At 36.9% G+C, this 8,384-nt stretch overlaps 1 long non-coding RNA gene across 1 annotated transcript in view; it reads right to left on the bottom strand.

The window, feature by feature from the left end:
- Positions 1–1,030: 1,030 nt before the first annotated feature.
- Positions 1,031–8,384, bottom strand: part of LOC140505029 (uncharacterized) — a 124,194-nt gene continuing 116,840 nt past the window's right edge. Inside the window, exon 6 of the long non-coding RNA XR_011967320.1 lies at positions 1,031–1,378. This is a non-coding gene — a long non-coding RNA (uncharacterized lncRNA). The remainder of the gene's footprint in view (positions 1,379–8,384) is intronic.

The raw sequence follows: 8,384 nt of genomic DNA, 5'->3' as shown, positions 1-8,384 counted from the left end.
CACCACCTAGCTGCTCTACAAATAACAGACACAATAATATATGAAAGACAATGATAATGGTAAAACAGCATAAAATTTCTGAGACACAGCTAAAGCAGTCCTAAAAGAAAAATTATACCACTATATTATCAAAATGTAAAAGAAAAAAATAACTAAGTAAATAAGCATTTTAAAAAATTTTAAAGTGAGAAATAAAAATACAAAAATAAGCAAAAGAGAGGAGATATCAAAAATTAGAGGAGAAATAAAAAGAACCTCCCACACAAAAAAAGAACTATAGAAAGAACTATAAAAATGAAGGTTGGTTCTTTAAGAAGACTAATCAAATAATAAACCTTTCATTAATATAATTAAAAAGATGGGCAGAAAAATCAATAATAGCAAAGGAACAAGGTAAAATCACAATAAAACCAGAAAAATAAAGGTTTATCAAAAATAACTATTCAAAGTTATATGCTAACAAAACAAAAATGCGGAAGAGATGAATCCCTTAAGAACATAAAATTCTGAAAGTAAGAGAAAACCAAATAGAGATCTTAAATAATCTGATCTGAGTGAAGGAAATAGGAAGTAAGTATAAAGGAAATGCCAAAGGAAAATTATTCCTGGTCATGATGGATTCAGAATAATTCATGCCAATACTATTTTATTCTTTAAAATTGAGGGAAAAAAGCACCCAACCAGATTATGAAACAAATGTAGTCCTAATATCTAAGCCAATGAAAGATAAAGCACAGAAAATGAACTATAGACCAATATCATTAAGAGAATGTCTCTTTAAAAATTTTAAGTAAAACCTTATCAATAAACTATGGTCACTCATCTAAGAGATCATTGATTATGACCAGCTTTAATATACACTAAGGAATCAAGGGTTATCCAACATTAGGAAAACAATAAATATAATCATTTTGAAAACAAAAACATCTAAAACAATATTATTGTCTCAATAGACTCAGAGAAAGCCTTTGACAGTGTGCAAAATTCACTTATGCTAACAGAAAAAAAACCTACAACATAAGCACAGAAGGACCTTTAATAGTATTTTTTTTAATTCTATCTAAACCAAAAGCATGCATCATATACAATGAATGTGCACTAGAAGCTTTCCCAGTAAATATAAGTTTAAACCAAGGATGTCCACTCTAACCACAATTATTTTATAATGAAATCCATGTCCCTAAACCTATTGACACAGGACTCTCTCATTACTGGTGGAGATGAATGCTCTTCCCGGTGTGAAGGCTAGGTAGAGTTGATAAGAGTAAGAGAGTTCTAGCCTTCTTCAGTCTTCTTTGAGACTCTTCAAACTTCAAGTCACTTTGGCCACTTCTGGCTTCCAACTTTGAGACAAGAAAGAGGTCAACTCCAAAAGACTCTGAGAAGACACAAGAAAAGTTATCCATCTTTATCATGTCTGTGTCCTCAGTTTGCTACACAAGAGACTTCATGGTGTTTCCCCTGGAGTGAGGTCTAGAATTCTCTTAGTTATCTTACTCCCAATTGGAGAGCTCCTGCACTATGTATTGTCTGGTATATATCCTCATAAGTATATCTTCTCTGATTTGTATTTTGCTATGAATTGGATAAATGAATTTCTTTGCAATTTATCTGCGATCATTGTAGAATGAGTATTGGGTGGGAAAGGGACCAAGCCTTAGATATCGAGTTTGGGGGTCACATTTCCCCCAATAATCCTGCTTCAACTAATATTGAAATATTGAATTAATGTGTAAGATTATGGAAAATGTATTTCTGCCTAAAGCTATGAGCTAATATTCAGGAAAATTCCACAAATGGTTTCCACAACCCTGAAAACAACAATACCTCTTACATTACAAGGCTGTGACGTCTGTTGAGGATGTTAGAGAACTTGGAGAAATGTACTAACATACAATACTGATACCTCAGACTACAATAACATTCCAATGGATCTGTGATCACATCAAGGTGGGTACTCTCTACAATGATGCAGATCAATGCACATGTATATGTGCCCATCCTATATAAATCTAGTTCATGTGCTCTCACAAATCCCACAAGGGCTCCATACATTGTGCTGGTGACCTTCCTCATAGACTTCAAGGAAACTCTGCCACTTATTGCCTGGTGACCTTGAGCAAGTCATTTAACCTCTCAGGGACTCACTTACCTCATCTGTAATATTAGAAGGTTGACCTAGATGACCACTAAGATTCCCTTTAGAATATTGACTGGATATTGACTTTTCAGGTATACCAGTGGAATACATGATCAATACATCTCTCAATTATTCTCAATCTCACTATGTGGCCAGCCTGTCTCTTTTTTCAAGCCTCCTATTTCTCTGACAATATCCTTTACTAGATTTTTCTGCAAAATTTATTCATTTGTAAGGTATTACAAACTGTTAATGCCTAGTGAACATTTCTCCACTACCTATTAGGTGAATATCAAATTCAATTCTGCAAAAAGTATAATTTTTATGGCTAGAAACTATAGAACATTACTGGGAAATGTTGATATTAAACAGAAAATGTTTAGGAAGAAGTTTGCAGTTATTAAAAGGTCATTTAAAATTTCACAAAGGCCATCCAGCTTGTTCTCCTCTTGCTAAATCCTAGATTCAATTGATTGTCCATTTTCAGTGCCTGTACATGTTGTGGTGATTGTTGTCCTTCATTCTCAAAGAGAACCAAAATGACATCACCATGATAAAGTCAAGTTTCAATGTGTCCAACTGTGATTGATCAGACCAATATGAGCTTGGAATGATCTACCACAGATTAGGCACAGATAGTGAGTGTGAACATTTAAGGTGGATACTCCAAGTGTGCGCATCCTATGTTTTCTTTGTACTGTCTCAATTCTGCTTTGCTCATAGAGCATAGCACCCTTTATGATGTGGGCATGCCATGCTGAGTGGGCCTATGCCAGTGTCTCCCATGTCACATAGTCAAATCCAAAGTTCTTGAGAGATACCTTGAGAGTGTCCTTGTATCCCTTCTTCTGATCACCATGTGATCACCTGCCCCATGCAAGTTCTCCATAAAATAGTCTTTTTGGCAAGCATACATTTTGCATTTAGACAACATTGCCAGTCCATCGGAATTGCATTGTCTGAAGCATAGTTTGAATGCTTAAATGCTTGAATGCTTGAAGCACAGTTTAATTTGAGTAAGGATCTCAAAGTCTGGTACCTTATCCTGCCAGGTGATCTTCAGAATCTTCCTAAGACAGTTCAAATGGAAGCAATTCCATTTCCTGGCATGGTGCTAGTAGATTGTTCATGTTTTACAGGCATATAACAATGAAGTCAGTGTAACAGCTCTGTAGACTTTCAGTTTGGTAGTCAGTTTAATACCTCTTCTCTCCCATACTTTTTCTCTCAAACACTGAACTAGCTCTGGCAATGCACGCATCAATTTCATTGTCAATATGAACATCCCTGGAAACTATACTACCAAGGTAAGTGAACTTATCCACAGCATTCAAAACTTCTCCATTTGTTGTAACGATAGTTTCGTGTATGGATGGCATGGTGGAGACTGATGGAGCACCTGTGCTTTCTTGGTGTTAATTATTAGGCCAAAATCAGCACAGGTAGCAGAGAATTGATTCATACTTTGTTGCATCTCAGCTTCAGAGGTTGCATTGAGTGCACAATCATCTGCAAACAGAAAATCATGCACCAACACTCCCTCCACTTTAGTCTTGGATTGTAGCCTTTTCAAATTGAAGAATTTGGCTTCAGCCAACCTTGATACCATGTTCATCCTCATTGAAAGCATTTGACAACATGACTGAAAACATCATGCTAAAAAGCATGGGAGCAAACATATAGCACTATTTCACTCCATTGGTGACTGGGAAGGCACGAGAGCATTGTCCACTATCCAGAACCTAGGCAAATATGCCATCATGAAATTGTCATGTAATACTGATGAACTCTCTGGGCAACCAAATTTTGACATAATTTTCCATAAGTTCTCATGACTAACAGTGTCAAATGCCTTGCTCAGATCTACAAACATGTACAGACCTCTATTCTGCTCCTGCCATTTCTCCTGGAGTTGTCAGGCAGCAAACACCATATTGACTGTTCCTATATACTGGTAAACAAACTCTATGGATTTTCCATCTAATTGTATATCATATTCTGATGAAAGGCATTCTTCATCCAGTTATCTTTTCCTTGTGGATGGTTTCCCACTTTACTACACTCCTCTGGATATTTTCATCATGCCCCAATATCACATCAACATTGGTACTTACACCTCATCAGTCCCCTCTGCACCTGGAACCTCTCTTTTTGGAGGGCAGAAAGGACTCCTCTCCAAATCTCCATTTAAAGAGTGTGTCTCAGTCAGTCATCTCTTAATTTCCCATCTGGTTGCACTCCTGTAGATTTTTCCATCATGCCAAAAAGCCAGGGGCTCTTTCCAGCTTCCTTTTGTGTGTTGTTTTCTCCCACTAGATTGTAAGAGACTTTCTTTTTCTTATTTGTATTCCCACTATACCCAGCAAAGCACCTGGCATACAGTAGGTACTTAACAAATGTTTGTTGACTGACTGAATAGTTAAGCCAAAATTTTCCGTGATTATAAATCATATTTAGAAAACTCTATGCTGCTTCCCAGCTTGTAAATAAAAGAGTGTTATAGGCAAACAATAAATCTGTAGGACCTCACTGTGTCCCTTTTACTCTATACTGGACCTTCTCAATGACAGTGGCAAACACCACTGGTAAATATGTCTCCCTGGTTTATGTTTTGCCTGATATTATCAGAGGGTTGTCAAACAAAGTTGTTTCTGTTGGCAGCACTAAATGCACAAGATCATTTTTTGGCACATATACATAACAGAGACTAGTGCAATCATTTCAAGTAATTTTGTATGATTTGTTTTGCACCTATGCATCAGTGAAATCATATTAGGGGAGGTTCTTTTTTAAAGGAGATATTTTGCTCTACCAAATCAAATGGTAATCTGTAGTCCATGAATAATGAGCACAATGTGATCTTGTATTCCTTGTTCCTTTTAATCAATTGTGTGATTATAAGGCAGGTACTCATACAGAATATCATTTGTGGAAACCTGACCATACCTTTCCAACTGCCTTCAGAATTAATTGGTTGGCTTGGATCTTTTGCTAAGCTTTCTTTAAATTTGTCATTTTTTTAACAGTTCTTGCTGTTTTGTGAGGCAATATCATTCACCATCTTCTCCCGGTCCTCGCCATAAAATTTTACAAACCTTATATTCAAAAGTGGTGTTGCCCTTGGTCACCATAATATTCTTCTCAACAAGGAAATCAGGTTTTTGCTGGCTGTAATTTTCTAGTTGCTCAGCTATCTTTCTCCTCTTAGTTTGGCAATTGACTTATAATGGTTTAATTTTTTAGGAAACTCATAAACCTATAATCATAATTAACATCCATTCTTCCATTTATTTCTCAAATTTTCAGTGACAATAAATCTCCTAAATACACCATATTAGAAGGATTTTAATTGCATGCCACATATTTTTATCATTCTTATTCTTTCTTCCAACTTTGTATTAATTCTATGTGCTATCAAATCCATAGTATGACTATATGCCTTATTTGAGAATTACTTCCATTCGGTAATCATTTCCTACCCATTAAAGTATAATCCATTTAATTTTCCCAATGATATTTGCTATTTTCCATGAATAATACCTCAATTCTATTCTTGAAAAAAGTATTCATGATGTGTGCATGTATGCACAAAGTTCATGGCATTTCTGCATATCCTCATCCTCTACAGATCACGTTGCTGAATAAACTGCAATTGTTGGCAGTATTTTTATTTTTCTCAAACAGTTCTCTTGGGAAGCTGACCAAATGATGTTTTCTGTTGCCTTTCGATGCATTATTAAACCAGCTCCTCCAAATTCTGCATTTGCCTCTCCACAAAGAATCTGAGAATCCTTTACCTTCAATTTCCATTTATAGTAATAACTCAAATAGACCTGAAGGAGGAACCAAGTAGAAGTAGAAGGGGGGAAAGTACAATGAACTCTCTCCCTTGCTTTTCCCAAAAAAAGGGGAAGGCAAGGGAAGGAAAGGACCTTCCTCTGTTCCCAGATAGATCTAGGAAACATGACAGAAAAATCTTGATGAGGAAGTCAAGAAAAAACCATAATGAGTGATTCTTCTAACCTAGGTCAATGTAGGGAGATAGAGAGGTCTATCAACAGAGGGGACAGGGTCTGGTCGAGAAAAGAGCACCCTAGCATCCAGGGAGAGGCTGAGGAGGGCAAGAAAAGGTCACAAAACCCATACTGGGGATAACCATTCCCATGACATGAATGGTTCCAGGATACAAATCCAGGACAAGTTAGAAGACTTACAAGCACATATAGGATGACGTTCCAGAATAAAAAAAAAACACTTTTCTAGGCAGTACAGCAAGAAAGGAACAAGTTTAGAATCAAGTAGAAGCAGTGTGGCTCAGTTCCCCAAGAGAAGAGTAGGGTCTCAGCTTCTGGCTTCTAGTCTAAAACCTATAGCAAAGTAACGAGGAGAGGAATCCCAGACAAAAGGGGACCTTTGGGTTCTATCATTCTAAATCAGGCTATGAGCTTACAGAGCTCAGATGGGGTTGGGGTTCAGGATAGTAATCAGAACACTTTGGAAATGCTGAGAACTTGTAGGTTTCCAGCCTGAGCATCAAAACCAACCCAGACCTTCCTTCCAGAAGGGAACAGATCCAGGCCCTAGCATTAAGTCTGAAGTTAGGGAGCAGGTTGGATGAATGGGAAAAAAGAGAGAATACGTATTCTCCATAAATATCTATTATAGTGATAGGGATGGTAAAGACACAAACCGAGAAGAAGAGAATGACTCTAAATACCTACATGCAAAATCTCTAAGTAAAACACATCTAGGGCACAAATTCAACAAGAATTTTTTTGGAGGAGATAGAAGAAGATTTTTCTTAAGAAACAAATTTTTTATAAATAAAATGAGATCAGTAAAGGAAAATTTAGAAAAGAAATACAAGCTATGGAAGAAAGAATTGGAAATGGAATTGGCACAACTGGCCCAAACAACAAACCCCATGAAAATCAGAATGGATCAAAGAACAGGTTGTGAGAAGTAAGGTGTGAGAAGCCTGGAATAGTAAGAATAGGCTATGTTATAAAGGGTTTTGAATGTCAAACAGGATTTTTTTTATTTTATTCTGGAGGCAATAGGGAGCCACTAAAGTTTATTGAGTAAGGGGATGATATGATCAAACTTGCACTTTGGGAAAATCACTTCAGTGGTGGAATAGAGGATGGATTTTAGTGTTTCAGGCAGACCTACCAGTGAGCTATTGCAATAATCCAAGAATGGAAAGAGTAAACCAATTGATTCCTTACGGTTCCACTTAATATCTTTATGACTTCCCAACACCCTCCCCTGGATATTACTCTTCAATAGGTCTTGTCTTCCCATATCATGTAAGCTCCTGGAGGGTAGAAACTGTCTGATTTTTGTATTTATTTCCCTAGAGCTTAATATAGTCCTGGCACATAGAGCTAAAGATTTTCATTCATCCATATTGTACTTATCCACTGAAACTCCCAAATCCTTTTCACTTGAACAACTATCTAGCCACACCTTCCCCATATTATAGGCAAGTGATTTATTGAATGCATATCACAATGTATTTGTTTTTTTTATTTAAACCTGTTATTTCATCAGTAGATAACGAAGTGAAAATCCCTTCTACCAGTATTATCATGTCATTGTCATGTATCCAAGAGTGTTTTCTGAGATACAGAAAAGTTATTTGCCCAGGGTCACACAGATAGTCTGTGTCAGAAGCAGGATTCAAATTCGGATCTTCCCAACTCCAAGGCATGCTCCCTATGCACTATACCACACAGCCTTCCTACTCATACTCATGTCAAATTTCATTTGTGTCAAAAACATATGGAGAATTGACATAAAGTTTGAAATTAGAATGTATTATTTTATATTCCCAACACTCAGGTAAGTTAAGGCTGTAGAGGCTTTAGAAAAAAAGACCATCAATCATAATTTTACTAAGAGTGGAAAGGATGTGTGAACACACAGGCTTTTCCCTAGTCATAAAGGAAGTCATTATATCCTCTGAGTGGAATATTAAGATTCTCTGTCTCTTTCTCTGTCTCTGTTTCTCTCTCTTTCTGTCCTCCTATCTTTCTGTTTGTCTCCTCTCCTATCTCTGTTTCTCTCTGTCTCTGTCTCTATCTCTGTCTCTGTCTCTCTCTCTGTCTCTGTCTCTCTCTGTCTCTCTCTGTCTCTGTCTCTGTCTCTCTCTCTCTCTGTCTCTCTCTCTGTCTCTCTGTCTCTCTGTGTGTGTGTCTCTCTCTCTGTCTCTCTGTCTCTCTGTCTCTCTCTCTGTCTCTGT

The sequence above is a fragment of the Notamacropus eugenii genome, chromosome 5, assembly GCF_028372415.1.
Source record: "Notamacropus eugenii isolate mMacEug1 chromosome 5, mMacEug1.pri_v2, whole genome shotgun sequence".
NCBI lineage: Eukaryota > Metazoa > Chordata > Mammalia > Diprotodontia > Macropodidae > Notamacropus > Notamacropus eugenii.
Note: the sequence above shows the minus strand (reverse complement) of the source record. Positions and strands in the feature narration are given on the sequence as shown.